The 20873-nt window shown below is 44.0% G+C and overlaps 1 long non-coding RNA gene across 1 annotated transcript in view; it reads right to left on the bottom strand.

Moving 5' to 3' along the window:
- Positions 1 to 5328: 5328 nt before the first annotated feature.
- The window catches only part of LOC111154470, a 28014-nt gene continuing 12469 nt past the window's right edge, over positions 5329 to 20873 (bottom strand). The window contains exons 2-5 of the long non-coding RNA XR_002641091.1: positions 20690 to 20738; positions 16391 to 16488; positions 8348 to 8436; positions 5329 to 6826 (exon numbers count right to left, since the gene is read on the bottom strand). This is a non-coding gene — a long non-coding RNA (uncharacterized LOC111154470). The remainder of the gene's footprint in view (positions 6827 to 8347; positions 8437 to 16390; positions 16489 to 20689; positions 20739 to 20873) is intronic.

A 20873-nucleotide genomic window follows, 5' to 3' on the forward strand; every position in this document is an offset into this window, starting at 1 on the left:
GGACCCCGAGATCATGACCTGAGCCAAAGGCAGACACTTAACCAGCTGAGTTATCCAGGTGCCCCAGGAGTTGTCTATAATTTTTAAAAGCCATTGATGGGCCAGTGGTGAGTGCTTGCCAGGTGGTTGACCATGGTACATTATCTAGCACTATAAGTGATCATGCTGCTGGAAACATCGCAGGACTGTGAGTAACTGGGTTTAGCCTTTTAGCTCCGCAAACTTCATAATAGAGGGTGTTTCAAGTCACTGCAAGTCCCAATCCTCCCACATGGTGAATGTTCCTCTCACTTCCCAGAGCTTTCATCCAGTGATCTGGTCTGCTAGCTCCAGATATCTCGGGGTTTGAATTAAGGAGACTCAAGTAAGCATGATTTCAAGAAAACACTCAAGAGTGCCTGAAACCTAAGAATATAAAGTTGGCTCATTTGACTTTTCCACCCATTTCCGTGGGCTCTGCCATCAAGAGTAGCTTGAAAGGCTATAGGTAAATCTCTGGGTGGATCTGTCCGGTACAGAGCTGACTCTCAACAGATCTTACTTCCTCTCCTCACCCTCCTCTTCTGAGAGATCCTCATAGACAGCCACAGTATTTGGGCAAACCCCAAAGTTGATCAAAGAAAGAGAAACAAAAGGGTACAGTGCAGTGGCTTTAGCAGCTACCAAGCTGTGTGGCTTTGAGCAACGTTTTTCACTTGTGTTATTGAGGGACAACCCCTTGCAAGTTAATTACCTGCCTATATCCAATTTTCAGTTCCATGAGATGGGACTTGTTATCCTCATGGTTACAAATAAGGACAATGATTATCAGAAAGGTTAGAAAGTTCCCAAGATTGTACAGTTTATGAGTGTTAAAGCTGGATTAAAACCCAAGGTCTCTTTGACTACAGATTATGGTTCTCTCCATTCTCCATACTTCCAGATCTTTGGCTCTAAAAGTGGCATCTTTCAGATCTTGTCCCAGCTCTAGTATCTATTTGATTTGTTACTTAATTGATTCCCAAAAAATGAGGTTCTACTATGCCCTGTGTAGCTGAAGAATCAACATGAAATTTAAGATCTGTGTTGACACACATACGTGATAATCATAATGCAAGATAGAAGCAGGAACAGTCACCATAGGGGTCTGGCAAAAGGGCTCAGGGACTTTAGTAGAGGGAGGACTTGGTCTTGCTGAGCAGACCAAGAGAGACATCCTCATGGAGGAGGAACAACAGGGTCTAGACCTCAAACATCTGCTCAGTGCTCAAAACAAGAGGGCCTTCTATTTCCCAGGGCCGAAGATCCCAAGCTTTCTCTGTTCCTCCATTAAGGTTGAGAGAACTCCTCTGGGGATGGGGAGCTTAAGATTATTTTCCACAATTCAAAAGCAAGAACTCCAAGTGCCCATTGTAAAGTACATTTCCAAGTGCTTGCTTCCAAAGGCCACAGCATTTAAGGTTCAGTTCATCTAAGTTCTTTCAATTCATCATCTGTGTCATTTCTTCTATAAATCATGTATACATAGATATCCAAATAATACTGAACCTCACTGTCAGGATGCCCCCCTAGCTTTGTGAAGAAAAGGGAGAGTTTAGATTCCAAACCTTTGACGGTGAATAGAACTCTACTTGGTTAGAAATCACACGATAACAATAGCGAATACGAGTACTGCTCACCACGTGCCAGGCATGGTTCTAAGTGCTTTACATATATTAATACATGCCATCATCCTATGGATAAATACTATTAATATTTACATTTTACAGATGAAGAAACTGAGACTCCATGAGCTTAAATCATTTGCCAAAGTCACTCAGCCATCATGTGTCAGAGCCTGGGTGTAAACCAGCAAAGCCTGGTTCTAGAGCATATGCTCAACACCATTCTTCCACATGGTAGGCTTACCCAAATGGATTTACCTGGTTTAAAAGCAATAAAAGGAGAAAAACTAGCAAGATTCTAAATATTTGGGGAAGACCAAAAGTGCCATTAGCTTGCTTGTTTACTGGAAACTTTTGGCTTGATACATAGTCATAGTTTAGAGGTCTAAATTTTGTAGGCTTAGATTTGAAAAAAATTTTTTTAAGATTTTCTTTATTTGACAGAGAGAGTGTGAGCGCACAAGCAGGGGTAAACAGCAGAGGCAGAGGGAGAAGCAGGCTCCCCACTGAACAGAGAGCCCAATGCGGGACTCGATCCCAGAACCCTGGGATCATGACCCAAGCCAAAGGCAGATGCTTAACCGACTGAGCCAACCAAGTGCCCAGATTTGAAAAATTATTGTTAAAATATTTGTATTGTTATTTTCCTAACTGTAAATGCAAATCAAGTTCATTGTAGAAAAAAAAATTTAATATAGAATCAATAAAGAAGGAAACAAGTCACTTATGAGACAACCACTGTTTATATTTTGAAGTATTTCTTGTCAATGAGTTTTTCCTATGCATAGCTAGGTCTATGCCTTCTAAATAGGCAGATTGAGAATGAGGGTATACCCACCCCAGTTTCTCAATCTTTGTCCCTGTTGTGCTTTGTGACTAAAATCTCTTCTGAAGTCTTATCTTTTTTTTTTTTTTTTAAAGATTGTATTTATTTATTTGGCACACACAGAGACTGAGAAAGATTGGGGGAGGCCGGTGTAGGAGACGCTCCCAGGCAGATCAGAAACTTGGAGTCTACTAGCAAATGGAGGGAAGGAGAGAGGAATCAGATGGATGAGAAAGGGATTACTGGGCAAAAAGCACAGCATTGACTGGGATAAGGAGATTTGGAAGAAGAGGAGGAGCAGATCTGACATTTACAAATGAATTCTTTTTTTTTAAGATTTTATTTATTTGACAGAGAGAGTGAAAGCATAAGCAGGGGGAGGGGCAGAGGGAGAGGGAGAAGCAGATTCCCTGCTGTGCGGGGAGCCTGATTCAGGATTCAATCCCAGGACCGTGAGATCATAATCTGAACCAAAGGCAGAGGCGTCACCTACTGAGCCACCCAGGCGCCCCTAAAGTCCCATTTTAAGGGCAGAAAATATTCCACCAAGTGGATATTCTATAATTTGTTTAATCAAACCTCTATTTTAGGCACTCAGGCTGTCTCCATTTCCCTTGTTAACATAAATGCTTCCATAAACATCTTTGTACATTTTTTTTAACAGTATGACTTTTTAGGCTCTGTTAGCATTGTATCCGATTTAATTAATTAATTAATCCCACCAATACTAAATTTCCAGGATGTGCCCGCCGGCTGCAATTGAGGGACTACCGCCCTGTGGTGTTACTGGGTCAAAAAGGTAGACTATGGTCAAGAATCTTGACACCTGTGGGCAACCACCTCCTTGAAAGATCGTTCCAGTAATTTCTCCTACGTAAGCTGCTTGAAGACTGCATTTTGCTGTATCCTATATGGATGAAGGATCATATTTTCCAATTTGAAAGGTGAAAAATTCTATTTCACCATCACCTTTGTATTTTTTTTTTTTTAGTGAGGTTATACCTCTTTTCTGTATTTATTATTCATAAATGTTTAATTTTTAAACTCTTGTTCAGGCCTGATCTAATTGAAGAAATTTCTCATCCCATATTTCTTTATAGCTTGAGAAAATGCAAAAATACTCTCTGAAAGCCTTAATGTTGCCTTTTAGTACCCATAAAAGCCAAGGTCAGGCTTTTAATACATCTAGCTCTCAGAAGTCTGGGTCACTGGAGAACATCAGAACGAACCCACTGTATGAACTAAGGACTTGGAATGACCTGGACAGGGACATTAAACAAAATTGTGCAGAAGGTATAAAAATCTGTTGGTCTCTCGGAAGTTAAACATGTGCGTTATCAACAGTTGGAGTTCTTCTTTTTACAAAATACTTTTAAAAATCCCAGGTTTGTCTCTAGGGCTAATTGCTGGTTAACATAACGGAATGTAAATTAATGTAGTAATGTTACATAAGTAACATGTACATTTCACTGAATCCCATATGCATAAAGTACTTCAAAGGACTTAAAAAAGCATTTTTGTAACCTAGTCTCAGAAATGACATCCCTTCCTCTCTGCCATGTTCTATTAGAAGTGAGTCGCTGGGGGCGCCTGGGTGGCTCAGTGGGCTAAAGCCTCTGCCTTCGGCTCAGGTCATGATCCCAGGGTCCTGGAATCGAGCCCCGCCTAGGGCTCTCTGCTCAGTGGAGAGTCTGCTTCCTCCTCTCTCTCTCTGCCTGCCTCTCTGCCTACTTGTGATCTGTCTGTCAAATAAATAAATAAAAATTAAAAAAAAAAAAGAAAAAAGAAGTGAGTCGCTGGGTCCAGCTCCCACTCAAGTGATCACCGGTGGACATGATCACCCAGAGGGGAAGGTCCTTAAGGGCTGTCTTAGAGGCTGCCAATTACACTCTAGCCTTCACTGTCTTGTAAGGGACTTTATCTGTCTTGTTTGCCACATCACCCCTAGAACCTCAACTGGAACTGGCATACAGTAGGAGTTAAATACAGACTGTTTACTTAATTAACTTATTAATCTGATAGCTTTTAATGGATTAGGAAGGAGCAAAGTCTATGAGATCAGACGACATGAGTTAAATTTCCTGTCTTTGCCACTCACTAGCTATGTGACTTGAACATGCCACCTCAGGGTCCACATCTGGAAAATGGGGATAATACCTACTTGCGGAATTGTTACAATTCACTTTAATCATATACACATATTGGTACATATCATACACGTTCACTTCATATCATCTCTATCTACCTGTCTATCGATCTATCTATCATCACAATCCAAAAGATGGTTCTCCCAGCCTGTGGATATAACTAAGCCTCGCAGTGATGTTTTGCACCGAGACCAGCCAGGGAAGGAGAGGAGTGTGTGTGTCACCTCCCAGGAGGCTTTGCTTCCTCCACACCCACCTAGGGCCTTGTTTGGCCAAACTTAGCCATGGAGAAGAAGGAAAGGAGACACACCAAACCAGAGACACATCCCAAAGGAGAGACCCACATTGCATGGGGTCCATTTTGCGTTACTCTCCAGCCCCAGCGGCTGACTCTCCTGGTGGGTCTGTGCCGACCCCTCACACTCGTTCACTCTGTCCCCCTATCACCGAGGAGGGGGGCCTGCCCCGCACTGCTGCCCAGGGCCATCTGGGGCTTGGGAGCTGGCTGTGCTTAACCCCAAATAAGGGCAGGACTCTGTAAGAAACCAATCATTGGCACAGGTTTTGGCCCAAACGAACTAAACCGCTATGGTCACACGTGTTGAAATAAAAAAAAAAGTTGATCAAGTTGGGGTTAAACTTTTCCACTTCCTGCAGACGATTCAGAGAGTTTCACACTAATTAAACAAAAAATGCACACAAACACTCAGAGTAATCATATGTCCATCATTTATCTGTCCCTTTACCACGCAAGCATTTATTTGGTACCCATGTGCGAAGTCAAGTATAAAGCAAGAAGATTCAAAGAGAACTGACATACAGCGTTCCCCCACTTAGTGGCAGGGGCTGCAACCCGATACCACCCCCCCCCCAGCAGATCCCTGAAACCAGAGACTAATGAAACCTACATACACGGCACTCTCTCCTGTCCACACAGAACCTGCGAGAAAGTTGATGTTGCAAAGTGGTCTCAGTAAGACAGTAACAGCAAACACTCATAATAAAACAAGACAACTGTAACAACATACTGTAATAAGTTATGGGAATGCGGTGCTCCCCAAAGTGTCCTACTGTGCTGTACTCCCCCTTCTTCTGGAGACGACACGAGATGCTAAGATGACTGCCTCAGGAGAGGAAGGGAGTAACACGGCCATTGTGACAGAGCGTTAGGCTACTGTTGGTGATCTGATGGAAGGATCATCAGCTTCCAGGGGGCTGTGTGACCGTGGGTCACTCCGAGTAACTCGGACCCTGAGAGAAACTGCGGATAAGGGGGTACAAGTGTAACAAACTTGGGGCACACATTGGGGGCTCCGAGGGAGTTCCTAATTCAGGTATTCACATAGGTAAAAAAACAAACAAACCAGAAAACCTTTGAAATGGGTCGCAAAGAAGAAAAGATTCCTTCCTTCAGTTCGTACTCACTAAGCTCTTACTCCATGCTAAGGAAAGTGCTAGGTGGGGGAGAAAAAAAAACAGTGAAAAAAGTCATGTGGTCTTGTGGGAACTAAAAAACAGTAAGGGGAATCAATGGGTGAATGATTTTAGAAGAGGGAAGTTCGAGGCTTGGTTAGGAGATGGTAGTGTGGCTAGAATATGTAAGCCTGGGGATGCGGGGGAACTTGGCAGGGAGCTGGGGGGAGGCTGGCCTGAAGGGAGGGGCTTGGTCCTCATGTGAAGAGCCTCAGGCCAAGCTGAGAAGTTGCCCGTATTATTCTGTGGGTGGCCTTGGGCTGTAGAATTGGCATGTAGGGGTGGATGTTTTCAGACCTGTGTCTACAAAGATCCCTCAGGCACTTGTGCTATATACACAGCTTGTAGGGGAACCCAGTTTTGAAATTTTCCAGGCAAGAAATAACTGGGTCCTGAACCTCAAGGGCAAGTACAGCTGGAGAGATGGGGAAGGATTCAAGAACTAGATGAGAGAGATGAGAGGAAGAGAAGCTATAAAATATTGGGAGGGCACTGCATAGTCTCAAAGGATTTTTAGACTCTTTGGGGTCACCTGCTCTACCCCTATTTCACAGATAAGAAAACTTTCTACCAGTGAGGTCGAGTCACCTGTCCAAGATCACATTACTGCCAGTTTATCTGTCTGTCAAGTGGGAAGAAGGCAGCTTCTTGATTCTTTCTCCGTGGCACAAAGGCTTGGGGGGACGATCTATAACATTCTATTTTCCGCAGCAAATGCATTTTTTAGGAGAAAGGCCCTGTGGAAAGAAGAGAATGTTAGCATTCTGTAGTCTTCTCCACTGCTGACTAATGAGGAATGAGCTTCTAGAATAGCTGATTTGGTCTCGCCCAGGAAATGCACTCCCCGCACTTCCTCCCGCCTCCTCTGGGCACCACAGCTGCTCTGACCTCTAACCTGCCAGGACTTTCACATCCCCACAGACTCCCAGTCTGCCCAGTCTGCAGAAAGGCTTTCTCAACCCCTGTGGGCATCAGCAGCACGGCCCCTTGAAGGACGAAGAAGGATGAAGAAGGGGAAGGATGAGAACGGGATGAGGGCAGATCCTTCTGTGTTACATCCTTCTTGTAAAGAGTGCCAGGGCTTTGTAGAAACATTTGAAGGCCCACTGCATTCCTCTCAAGGCTCCCAGAAAAGTATAACTCCAATCACACTAAAGCACCTTCATCTGGAGCTTGGGGTCATTCAAACAGAGCCTGGACAAAATTTAATTTTGCCCAGGCAGTAAGGATTTGCTGAGCAAATTAATGCTAGAGTGTAAACAAGGCTTCTCAAGCCGGCCTAAGAGACTTTAAAGGACAACCTGCTTTCATGGCTCGGAAGCAATCCTTTTACATGCTAATTACAAACCCTTCGGTGCTGGTGAAGGCGGGTCCCTCAGGGATTTCTATTTGCCAACACGCTGTTTATTTCCAGTTTAAAAGGAGTGGAGGGTCTATGAATTATTGAGTGGTGATGCTGTGTTTTGCTGGTACTGGATGAGAGCTTGCTTCCCTTCGTCTTTGCTGGCCTCCTTGGAGCAAGCGTTACCCCGGTCTGCACCTGGGGAATGGAGACCTGGCTCAAGGAGCAGAGCAGGTAGGTCCTGGTGCTGGGATTCAAACCCCTGGGAGCCTGCCCTTCTCACCCTCCTCCAGGTCCTGATCAGCCTTCGAATGTATTAAGTCTGCTTCCTTCTAAAGCATATACCCAAATTCAGTCTTCTCAGTATTTCAGAATGGCCTGTCTCTAGCGCAGATTAGCTAGCTCTTGTAAACTCTGTTTTCGTTTCAGTAACAAGGAGAAGGAGGCATTCAGCCAGGAGGCAAGTTGTCGGAGGAGAGGGAGGGTAGGGTGCAGGTCTGGGCTAATACCTCGTGGTCTCTGCTGTGTCCTGAGCTCTACCAACCACTCTGCAAGAAGACGCGATGGAAAATCACTCCCTCTTTGTTATATCTTTTTTTTTTTTTTTCTTTTGGGAAGATGTGTTTTCACACTGCCTGTGCCCAACATCCCCCCCTCCCCGCCTCCCTGCAGGCCAGATAGGCGAGGATCCTGCCTGGGAGGGGTAATGGAGTGTGAGGGATGCCAACACCAAGGTAGGGAGGTTGAGCCCTTTGTACTGTTTCTGGGGACTGCTTACTCTGTCTACTAAGGTCAGAAACCCTGGCAACTTGTCAGAAGATTACAGCGTGCTTTTAGGATGACTACAGAGGTCTACCCTCCCCCACCATGGGGCAACATCTACAAGTCACAGCATAACCTTCCCACTTAGACTTACTTTTAAAGCGTACACAAAACACATTTTAGCGAAATTGGAGAACTGGAGCCTTCGACCCAGAAATGAAACAGCTGTTGGCTTCCATACCGCTGTCATGAGAGAGAAGCCCCAAAACATCAGAAACAGGTTCAAACCCTACAAGGTACAGTATTGATCTTTATATATGCACCTAGAGCTGCCCAGCAGCACAGAATGCACAAAACAGGTTTCAAACAATTATAAGGCACCACATAGAAATCAAACATTTAAAATATTTATTGACGCTGAAATTTTTGAGGCAAAAAAAAAAAAAAAAACCACACAAAACATTTGCTTCGATAGGACTCATTACCCACAGGACCGACTGACTGTTTGGATGCAAATAATCTTAACTGCTTGCACACCCATTGGTACCCTTTCAGCTAAGGAGCCATTCAGCCTCCTCTTCAAGTGCAGAGGAAGTGCAAATAGCCTCTGCACTTGAGAGCTGAGTTTGCTTTGCTAGGAAACGGTTGAGCAAAATCCCAGCACGCTCTGATTCATTCTGCCTGCTGATTGGCTGCTCTCCTGGCCGCTGACATCATCCTGTTGCTGGGTGGAAAACTGCCTTGCTGCCGTCCATCCTGACTTCAGATTCTGGTGAAGGGGACATTGTACTCAACAGGGAAATCAGATTGTAGCTCGAACAGAACGCTCTCCTTCTTGTGGGATTCTTCCATCACCCTCCACCTCTTAAATGAGAGTGTGCCTGCACCCCACTACCCCATAGTGGAGCAAAAGGTTTTGTGTGGCGCTCTCTCCTCCAAGCTACCCAATCCCAGCCCCCTCTCGAATATCTGTCTTCTTGGAGTGTAGACGGTCCATGTTGCCTACATCTCCCGGATGAGGCTGGCTTTTCTGATTAGTTTAAATTTGCCTTTATTAACAGAACTAGAGTACGTTCTTACTTGCTACTGTGACTTAGCAGTAGTGAAATAGTACTTCGGACTTACTGTGATAGATATCTTCCCAGCCCTCATTATTCTCCCAGTGTTCTGTGAGGTGTTGATACAGGGAGGAAGGGACAGCAAAGGCCAACTGGGCTAGTGCCCTTTGCGGTTTGCAGAGTGCTTTTTATGTTTGTTCTATTGGTCTCTCACAACAATCCTATGAACTAAGTATATTGCTTCCTCCATTCTATAGATAAGGAAACAACCCCCCCCCCCAATATTAAACACTTTGCCAGCCACATAGTCAAAAATAACAAAGCTGGGACTCAAATCCAGTCTTTCTGACTCTGCCCACTGGGACATAGCATCTTTCAGCTTCGGGAGGTTTCTTGACTTGCAAGGGTCAGTCCAAAGTGGCTAAACCAGTACCAGGACTGACCCAGCAACCCTCCTTCTCTGTATAAGACCTTTTCTTCTAAACCTCTTGGGAGTTCTTAAGACACCATTCTAAAGGTTCTCTTTAAGGATGTTCTTAGATACACATTTATTTTAAAAATCCCCAGGCTTTCACAAGCTTTTACTTATTAAGCAAAGCTCTAAGGGAAAAAAAATAGAAGGCTAATAATTCAGACGCACATTTGCATACATTACATAAGGCTTCTATAAGGGGTAAGGTTCTCTAGTTGCAGGCTTATTTTAAGTTTTAATGGGATGACTTTGACAGAGCAGAAATAGCAGGCTTCGTACCAGCTCAGTGACTTAGGTGGCAAAGGCATTTCTGTGGTAGAAAGTGGGGCTCCTCATCTCATCTCATCTCTGGAGGCAACACTGGATTTCTCTTGTTGATCTCCAGCTGGGATGATTAACAACCATTTGCTTGGCTTTCATCTCCCCTGGCTGGGGCTTTGCTTTCATCTCATTCATTGCTCCAAACCCTCCCTCTCTTCAACTTTTTTTTTTTTTAAGATTTTATTTATTTATCTGAAAGAGAGAGTGTGTGTGTGTGTGTGTGTGCGAGCAGGAGGAGGGTAGTGAGCAGAGGGAAAGGGGACAGACTGCCCACTAAGCTTGGATCCTGATTCCAGTGGGCTGGATCCGGGGGACCCTGGGATCATGACCTGAGCAGAAGTCAGATGCTTAGCAGACTGAGCCACCTAGGCACCCCTTCGCTTCAACTTTTAATGCACATTTGAGATATGTCAGCCTCCCTAAGTTATTTTTACACAAGCAGAGCAAGAAACCACGGAGTCACTCCTTGGAGCCCACCACATCTGGTTTGCTTAGGCAAAAACAATACTCCCTCAGCCATCCTTATTTTTAAAGCAGACAGACTCCTTCCACAAGGACTTGGGAGACTTAAAATGTTGGAGGAGGGGATAAGGGAGTGAGTGGCCCAGATGACTCAGATGTGGAACTATAGGTGTTTATTTTCTATCTTGATCTTTGTGACTGCAGCCCCAAAACACAGTACAGTGACTTACGCTTTGCAGTTGACATAGCTGATCTCAGATACTTTGCATGCTTCCATCATCATATCAATAGTAACCTTTTCCCTCTTGGGGGACATTGTGGGGCTCCGTGTCCCTCTCAATCCTCATGCTTCTCAACTCCTGTGTGCAACTTATATTTACATGGGTCACTCTTAATTTCAGCAAAGTCTCTCTCTGAAAAGGCTTCATTTTATATTACTCAGATGCTCATGTTTTCACTGCCTCTGGAAGTACAAGCTTACCGATGCTTGTCTTTCGGTGTTATTCTAAGGTAACAAATCATTTTTCATATTGAAAACTAGATTCTTGATCTCACGAACTCTCCGAAGTGAACCTAGGCAGTCTCCACTTCCAATTCTCCCCCGCTCTGTTGAGTGAATGAACCCCATCTTTGCTCCTACTGTCCCTTTGCAAGAAATGTTTGTCTTCCAAAAGGCATAGAGTTAGCTCTCAGTAAATGTTCAAGAAAAAAAAAAAAATCCTACAGCTGCAATGCTAGTTGATGGTGGTTAAAACTAAAATTAGATCCCAATCTCACTTAAACAAGTATTTTTTTATGAAGAAATACGTTAACATAGTTTGGACATTTGGACAACATCCAGCCCCTTTCAAAGCTCCAGGCATGAAATGTCTCTCCTGGGATCCCAGAAGCTGGATCACCCCTTTCTCTTAATCCACCCAACCTCCCCTCCCTGCCTTCTGATCTCCATGGGGAGATTCCTTTTGCTTAGAAAGTGACAGATAAAGTCAGGCGAGGAGCCTCCATCATGTTCTGGGCTAGATGATCTCAAAGGGCACTGCCAGCCTGGCTTTCTAGGTCCTCAGGCCCTTTGCAAAATCATGCCTACTGGGTTAAGAGTTCAGGCTCTGGAACCAGGCCTCATTCAAACCTCAGCTCTGCAACACACCAGCAGACTGAGAGGAGGGACAGAAACCAATATAGACGTGCAGATAATTTAACCTCCGCCCATCTCTTTCTTTCTTTCTTTCTTTTCTTTTTTTTTTTTTTTTTTTTAATAAATCAAGGGTTGTCATGGATGTACTTCTTACAGGCAAGGATTAAAGAGGAGGAGGCCCATGAAATCCATATCACAGAACCAGGATGTGAGATATGGAAGAATCCCAGTAAAGGCTACTGCATATTTTTGCCAAACAGACAAAAATTCAGAGGCCATAAGGGGAAAAAAAAAAAAAAATCAAGATAATGAGGAATGAATGAAAGCAAATTTCAAGAATGAATATCAGTGGCACTCATAGTTCTATTAAAGGGGAAAAAAAATGAAATATGCAGGCATAGTATGAAAGACTATAAATATATCTAGATGATTAACATCAAAAAGAAGGATTTTTGTTGCTGTTATTGTTCATGAGCTTTGCCAAATAAAACTGTGGCTTTTATTACATTTGTAAGCCTGTTAATTAGAGTCCTATTGGCAAAATCTACCCCATTTTGATATCCTCAGTAAATGAAATTGGGGATCAGTGATGCATAGAAGGAGTTACACATCCCTTTCCTCCTGATTTCACTGCATCACTTGCAGAATCTCTAGGATAAACTATAGAGACTAAAAACTTTTACAAAATAGCCCAAAATGTTTCTGGAGAGCAAAGCCTATGGTGGGGTTCTCTGATTCTATGAAACATATGGGAGCCTGCGTTACTAACTTGAGTAGACCCGGGCTGTGGCAGAAAGGCTCAACTTTGTACTTCAGTCCTGGAAATGTATCAGATAACCTGGCTGGTTTGTACAGTTTCTGCAAGTCCATAAAAAATGATGCAGATTACTTTCCCAAGCAAATGTGTCCTTCGTGTCCACTATATACAGCACACTGCGCGTGGTGTGGGGAATCCAGGGATGAGTAAAACAGACATTCCCTACGGACTGAAGTAAGACACAATGTTGCGAACACCGTGATCCACAGGGGCCGTGTGTCCCATCAGTAGTGCGCTTCTCTCTGGCTACAAGATAGGGAGACGCTTCCCAGGATAAAAATACCGTCTGGCATCCAACACGTGCTGATTGATCAATCAATAATCCCCCCAGAAGGGAATCTCTCATACTGCCATGCTAGGGGGCTTAAAGTCCCTCTGAGACCTGTCACCAATTTTAAAAGTAGGGTCTTAAATTAGCAAAAAGAAGACATGTTTATCCGATCAGCATATGGCAGAAAGTTGGGAGAGAGTTAGCAAATTGACGATAAAAGTAAGATTCGGAAAGATCGAGCAGGCTGGGAGGATGGCCTGAAACCAAGAAAAATGTAAAAATTTGTATTAAAAAACCAAATATATAAAAACAGGAGGAGAGAGAGAACTGGCTGGGAAGCAGCCTATGTGAGAAGACATAGGGAATGATTAACTAGAAGTTCTTCTTGGTTTGACTACAGGCTTCTTTAACGAAACCAAATGTCATCATTAAACAGTAGTTTCCTTCAGGGCAGGGATCGCATCTTAAGTATTTTAATAGCCCTTCTTTGCCGACCATAGGAAATATACAGAGTATGCGCTCTATAGAACTTTCTTAAACGGGGTCAAAAGTGAAAAAGCTTAAAGCAATAGGGCTCCACTAAGGAAGGGGCTGTGGTCCGAAGCCCCAGGAAAGGCTGTCCATGCTCCTCTCCTGGATGACTTTCCTGAGGCTGCTCTGGGCTTTCTCCTCCTATCCCCTTAAGCTGATAACCAAAATTAGAATCCTTTGCGTGACTTAGAAGGCTGACCTGATGCCTCCTGACCTCTGACCTCTGACTTGAGGGGACTCTGCTTCCTCACCCAGCTCCAGTTTTTCGGTTCCTCCAAGACCCCTGAAGGAGGGCTGGGCTCTGCAGGAAAGACTCCTCCCTCCAGCCCACCTCACACATGTGTTCTACCTGCTTCTCCTGCCTCCCTCTGACATGTTGCTTTAACTAACTCAGGGAACCACTCTCTGAACGGCAGCCCAGAGCCCAGCTCTCTACTGTACGCTCTCCTGGTTCCCAACCATGTGTCCTTTCTAGCCCTATCTGCAGTCCTCATTCAATGTCAGTCTCAGCCACGACACTCGCTGCTACACCATGAACTCCATGAGGGCAGAGACGTTGGCCGTCCTGCATCTCCACCACTGTATCCCGAGTCCCTAGGCCGGTGTCTCGCAAACTTGAGTGCCCATGAGTGACCTGGGGGACAATGGTAAACTGCGGATTCTGATTCAGCAGGTCTGGGGTAACACTTGACACTGCATTTGTTCCAGATGATGCTGATAGTACTGGTTTTCTGATTGACTTTGAGAGGCCATGTCCGGCAGTTCATGGATGCTCCCTGCCTTTAAACCAGCCTCTTCTTTCCATCCTCCCAGGCCTTCACGGGATCCCCTCACATCTCTCACTCAGATGCTCTGGTCCCCCAGCTGCTCTTCCTGCCTCTGTTCTTCCTAGAGGTCCAGCTCCTGGGCCACACACCTTCAAGCGTCCTTCTGCAATGTAAGCCTAATCATGTTTCTCCCCTTCTTTTAAAATTGTTAGAGACAGGGACACCTGGGTGACTCAGTCGGTTAAGCGTCTGTCTTCGGCTCAGGTCATGATCTCAGATCCTGGGATCAAGTCCCGTGTCGGGCTCCCTGCTCAGCAGGGGGTCTGCTTCTCTCTCTGCCTGCCACTCCCCCTGCTTGTGCTCTCTCTCTCTGACAAATAAATAAGTAATCTTTAAATAAATAAATAAAAACTTTATTTTTTTATATAAGACTTTTTTTTTTTTTAATAAAAGACTGCCTGTCACCTTGTAGGAAGAAGAAACAAACAAATGAAAACCGAGTTTCTCAGTTTGGCCTTCAAGGCTTAACCCTGCCTACTTTTCTGGTCCTACCTCTTCTGCATCACCAATCCTGCACCCACTCTCTTGGCCTCTCAAAGCTTTTGTGGATCCTTGAACTCACGAGGCTGTGCCATCCCTCCCTACCTTAGCTGGGGCAGTTGACTTTCCTTGCATTACCCTCTCCGGCTCCACCTGCCTGTCGGAAATCCACACTCCTGATCCTCTATGAGAAGCATCTCTAGGATTCTTCTCTCATGGAGAATTGGCTGCTCCCCAAATTGGTTCTGCAGCAGCCCCTTGTGCTAAACCAGTTCATTTACAGGGCAGCCTTCTCCTTCCTGCCGTGAGTCCTCTGAGTACAAAATGGCGTCTCATTCATCCCTGTAACCTTCATGCCTGGCACGTGGCTGGTACGTCAGGCTTGTGTAATGTTACTGTGCTCTGCTCCAAATGCAATATTTTAAGGGGGATTCTTGGACACAGTGGAGTCCTTCTAAGGAAGGATCATTGGTATTGGTCCAAAATTCCCAAGAGAAACAGTTCAAACAAAACATGAAGCCTAGAGAAGATGTGCTGGCACATAGTAGGTGCTCAATAAATATTTATGGACTGAAGGAACAAATGAGCCATAAGAGCTCTCTTCATTATGGAATGCTGAAGTAAAGGAAAGATTGCATGCATTCTGAATTATCTGTAGGTCAGGAGCTCAAACATTATATCAAAGGCAGAGATCTCAGTCCAATAAAAAGAATGAATTTTTAACAAGACCAAGATGAACCAAATTTCACTTTCTCTAGGAGCCACCCAAATGATCTCGTTCTTTTTCAAATATAAAAACTAAGTGACACGACTTAAGTCTCTGGACCAGTGAGAGTTATTTTTGTGGCAAATGACAGGGAAAAAAATTAAGTCGTGTGTGATTTATTGCCTCAGATGGAGTCATTAGGTGTCCCTCTTTCTCCTTCCAGCTCCGCCTTCCCCTGTGCTGACTTCAGTGTAAAGACCCCCTGGCCCCGTAACTCCAGCTTGCTTCTCCCAGAACAAGGGAAGGACATTCCCCCACCCTACAGCTCCTCTGAAGGAACCTTCTGGAACTGTGGCCAAGAGAAGCCCATGGCCCCAGGAAAGTGGTTCTCTGATAGAACAGAGAATCACATAGCAATGTTGGATCCAGTGCACCTGAGGGAGGGGGACAGACACAGGGCTGAGAACAGAAGAGAGGGCAATGTCCCAGACTAAAACGGGCTAAGAATTTCCCCAAAGGAAAAATAAAAGCAGGAGGACAAAACCAGTTTGCCCCCACGGCCTAGATACTTGCTTCAACAATAAAACATGTAACTGCATTCAATATTCCATTTCTTGCACATAATATAAATTTGGTTGACAACCACTGGTTATTAAATACACCCAAGCAATTCAACCTACATTTTACTAACCTGGTAAGAATTCACTAACCAAAGGACTTTTGCTCATTGACCTTCTTTATTCATTTCTTCAAAAAAAATTTATTGTATTGAGGATATAATGATGAGAAAAACTGTCCTCATGAAGCTTACAATCTCATAGAGCAGGCAAAGAGGGACAAAAAAAATCACAGAGCAGGTGGCAAGTAGCGTGAGGAAATAACCTATCTCCATATGATCGTATCAAGATACAAAAAGATAAAGCCAAAGTTTATTCAAGCTTCTTCGTGACTAAATATCCATTTTCTCTGCTAACCTGACCAGCTGCCTCTTGATGATACAGATTGGAAGGGAAGTTATTTCTTGCTGAAGTAATCTCAGTGTTTCCCTGGCCCACCAGAAAAAGAAATGCTATCCGGTGGCTTGGAGCACTCAGTTTCAAACCCAACAAACACTCACGGATGTCCCATCGTGGACACTGAAGTCACCACCTCCAGAGCACAGAAAACAGCAGATTACTTTGATGAAATGAGCAGCTCCTATCTGTGGCTGGGTCTCTGAAGAATAAAAAAAAGGAGAAAGTGAGGAGAAAAGCAATGTCTCGATTCCCACACCGTTTAATTCCTTATGTCACCTGTTCTTCCGACTCTGGTCCTGTTTCCTTTATTTCTCTCAGGCGGATGCTTTGAAAGTCTACCATGATCCCACAAGGGGTAGGACCTGTCAGATGTGCCCTTTGCTGTGGACATTCTTTGCTCCATCTGTAGTGACATGGCTTCCTTCCTTCATACCTTCCGTCAGAATCTGCAGTGAGGTTTGAATGATACTCTTCCCTCAGGTGGAGAACACCGATGCTCTATTTTACTTGCCTCTCCAGCCTCGATCATGTGTTTCAAGTTAGTTAGGTCCCGGATGATGGCAGGGGTTGTTGGGTTACAAAGTTTCCCAGGATTCTGTTCTCTGCCTTTTGCCTGATTTTTAAAAATTTTTCCTGTTGCTTATTGAAATCTGAGCAGTTATTAAGAAGCACACCGTACTTAAACTGAGTTGGGGAACATCTAGGAAATCACTTTGGATTATTTCGTTATCCCTCTTACAGGAAGCCCAGATGTGCTACACTCAGGTGATCTAAGAGGCAAGGGGTTCCATGGTAATTGCTGGCCCACAATGTGGGCCCAGCTGGGCTGACATTTTAATTTGTCTCTTTTGTGGCTTCCATTATCCTGGGGACCAAGGTATAAACGTGTCTGGAATCACAATATGTGGAAAGTTAGTAAAATTTTGGAACAGTGCCAGGACCATTCAGTGCTTGGGATGGATTTCTTGGAGTCTCTCCAAATGTATGGGCCGTCCATTGTGCCATGTGGCCAGACTTGAGTCTAGAGGAGACAATTAAGATGAAATTATGTTTACTGCAGCCTAGTTGCATAATGGAAAAAAACTGAGGTGAGTGGTCTGGAGGAGGTTGCTTCTGTGTTTTAGAAGACTTTCAAAGGTTCCACAGAGGAATGCTGCTTGCGTGTGGTGAAGTTTGGGGATGCTTAGAAAGCAGTTACTATATAAATATAAAAGGTGATTTAAAGGGGAAATGATGGCTGAGGCTGGAAAGGCTCTGGGTTTTTGGCAACTGTGCTGTCTCCTGAAAACGAAGGTGACTTGATATGATAAACAAAAGCATGGGATTCTGGTTTGGCCTGGGTTGGTAACCTAGCTTCCCCACTTGTTGGCTGTAAGCTTCTGAAAAAGTTCATTGCTTCTCAGAAAAGCTACGGTATCATGAAGTTAGGGTTAAATTAGTTAATACATACAAAACTTTTAGTATAATGACTGGCGCTACGAAGTGTTCTGCCAAGCCTTATAAGGAGACAGTCTAAAACGTTCTATAAATCCAGGGGTTTATAAGACTTTTGGGGTCTCAAAATTTCCTAGGAACTTGATGAAAACTATGGGTCCTTGTGCCACAGGGGAAAATGTGCATATACAAAATTTTTGTGCACGATTTTAGGGAATTCAAAGACACAAGGCTGTATAACCATAGACTTTAGGTTAAGATCCTTTGCTCTAGGGCTAGGTCCATTCCAAAAAGAGAGAGAAAGTCCTCTGTTTTATTCATTTTGTATAATTTTTGATCATTTATAATCACAGGTACATAGCTTTTTAGATGAGGAGGGATTTTTTTTTAAGTATTTTATTTATTTATTTGACAGAGAGCCAGACATAGCACCAGCAGGGGGAGGGGCAGAGGCAGAGGGAGAAGCAGGCTCTCTGCTGGGCAGGGAGCCAGAGGCGGGGCTCCATCCCAGTGCGCTGGGATCATGACCTGAGCCAAAGGCAGATGTTTAACCTACTGAGCCACCCAGGTGCCTCTGAGGAAGGGATTTTAGCTAGTCTAAATCCCTTCCCCCTTTTTTGGAATAACAACATTAAAATCCTAAGAAAATACCTGGTGTTTCAGATAAACAGGGAATTGTATCAATTTCACATTTCTATAATTTAAAAAATCAGTTCTCTTTTTATCACCTACCCTTCATTTTGAGATATTCTGTAATATCTCGTATACAAGATATTCTTGTATTTCCCCTCTCTTCCTAACCCTGTACTCTGAAATACATTGCCCTCAGAAGCTCACGTCCGTTCAAAGCTCCATGATGAATACAAGGATCGCTTACTTTGTGTATTTTAATTAGCATATCAAAACCTACTCTGCTGTACCCATTTGATATTGTGCTATTTGTTGAACTGTACTACTAGAGTATAACTTCATCAGGTAGGAATTTGTATGAAAAGAGTTATCAAATACCTATAATGGGATGGGCTTGATTCCTTCCTCCTAGGATGCACAAATGAATAGAACCCAGACAGAGATGTATGTCTCAGACTGCTTACATTCTCACAATAAAAATGATCTTTTCTTTTGGACAATTATGACTGGGTTGAGATTCAATTCATGGATGGGAACTGAGGTATAACCTGCAAGTTTTCAGCCAAGTGAATGTCACCAAAGCCTCCATTGCCATTCCTCAAGGACACCTGCCTTCATTTGTTTAAACAATTGTTGGCAGCATGGGCACCATTAAACACAAAATAGCCAAAGTGTGTCTGGGCAAAATCCCACCCATAACTCCCCCCTCTGGCAGGAGCCAAGAACAGTAGCGGTGAATCGGCCCTGTTCAGGAGCTCATCCCCTGGTTTTTTCACTGCAATATGTGTTTTAGCACTTCTATTTCGCTTCCAGGATACTTTGGGTGACTTTTGAGGAGAAGGTGAGCAAGAGAGCAAAGGTCCTGGTGTTTGGTAGTTTGTTGTAGTTAGAATGGAGCAGGGAATATGGCTGACAATGTGGAAAAGCAGCAGATTAATCCAAGGGAGAGACTGGAACATGAAAAACTGGAAGTAGCTTGGATTAAGTGATGGGCAGAAGGCAAGAGACAGTAATAGGCTTTGAAATGCTGTACTCTTGTACTCTTGTTCAATCTGCTTCTGGAGCCCCAGACGCAGTGCGACACAAAGTCAGTGTCACTAACATTTCCCTGGGATCCACGGCCTCTGGGCAACTCACCAGACCTCCCTCGGAATGTTACTGCAAGCCCAGAGACAAAGGACAAAGACAACAAAGTTGAGGTGGTGCTGGCAGGTTGGGGCTAGCCTCCAGTCACCTCAGCTTCTTGTCCTGTTTAGGGGGACAGACCCCAGGGCTCCATTCTGAAGCTACTTTGGATGGCCAACATTACAGGAACTATGGCTCCAACACACCCATATATCTGCCTTCCCTACTTTGCTTTTTCTACCTAGAAAAAAGTCTTATCCCTTTTTGCTAACCTCCACATCTAGAACCCTATCCCTGTCTGGCTAAGTATGCTCCCTAGTTCTTGGGGAAAGGGGAGACAGTCTTCTTGGTGTTATCAGAAGAATCCAACTCAGACTTGCTTCAGCCCTTTCTTACCTGAGATGTCCTGTGCACTGGGCTAAGAACCATAGTGGAAAAGCAAAAGTTATGTTCATGACATCCGAGGAAGGTGAAATCAACCTAATGAGTTGCGTCATTTGCTCAAGAGAACACAAGCATTTACTTATGACTTGGTAATGCAGCGACCTTTCTTACATGCACCCATAATCTGCAAGCCACAATATTTTTGGCAGATGACTTGCTTATCTCCTCTCCCAGGGAACGCTTTGACAGACAACAGTATAAATATCCTGTAGCCTGGGCCCTTGGTTTCGTAAACAACCAGGAAAGAAGCAAGGCATTTTGCCTGATGACCAAGGAAGACTCACAAATAGGCTTCTATAAACAGAGGGCAATTGTAAAAGGGAAAGATGACAGAAGCTATGGCTTGGTCCATCCTTTAAATATCTTGCCCGTGACACCACCCAAAGGACCCTGTCAGCCCAGACCAATATTTTAAAAAACCAGACCTATTAATATAGTTGGGCTCTTGCTCAAGTCATACAGAATACATCAGGCAAATTTCTTTCATGATTTTGTTCACAACACAAGAGGTAGTTACCTCCCACAGACTAAAACTGGAGATCCTTAGCTATGGGCTAGTAGGCAAAACACTTCGAATATTTCGAGGCACGCTATCTCAGAATTCCAGCTTTTCGGTGGAAATCTTATAAGCTAGCCAACTGCAATTCATCAGTTAAAACCCTAAATAATAATGGTGACTGGCTATCTCTAGCTTAGAAAAAAAGAATTTATCCAGCAGAAGACCAATAAAGGTATATACACATCTATGCACATGTGCACACACTCACCTGTACACACGCACGAGCCCAAGGTCCAGAAAAGATCATCTTTCTTCACCTAGAGGAGGTTAGAATGAGGAATACATTGCTGTCATCTCATTTCTGCAGGCACTTAGGTTCTTTAATAGTCGACGTTATCTCTGACAGGGAGTTCTCTATCTTGGAATGCGATTGGATAGGCTAATGGAAAACA

The sequence above is a fragment of the Enhydra lutris genome, unplaced genomic scaffold (genome assembly GCF_002288905.1).
Source record: "Enhydra lutris kenyoni isolate GAN:26980312 unplaced genomic scaffold, ASM228890v2 scaffoldscaffold37, whole genome shotgun sequence".
Taxonomy (NCBI): domain Eukaryota; kingdom Metazoa; phylum Chordata; class Mammalia; order Carnivora; family Mustelidae; genus Enhydra; species Enhydra lutris.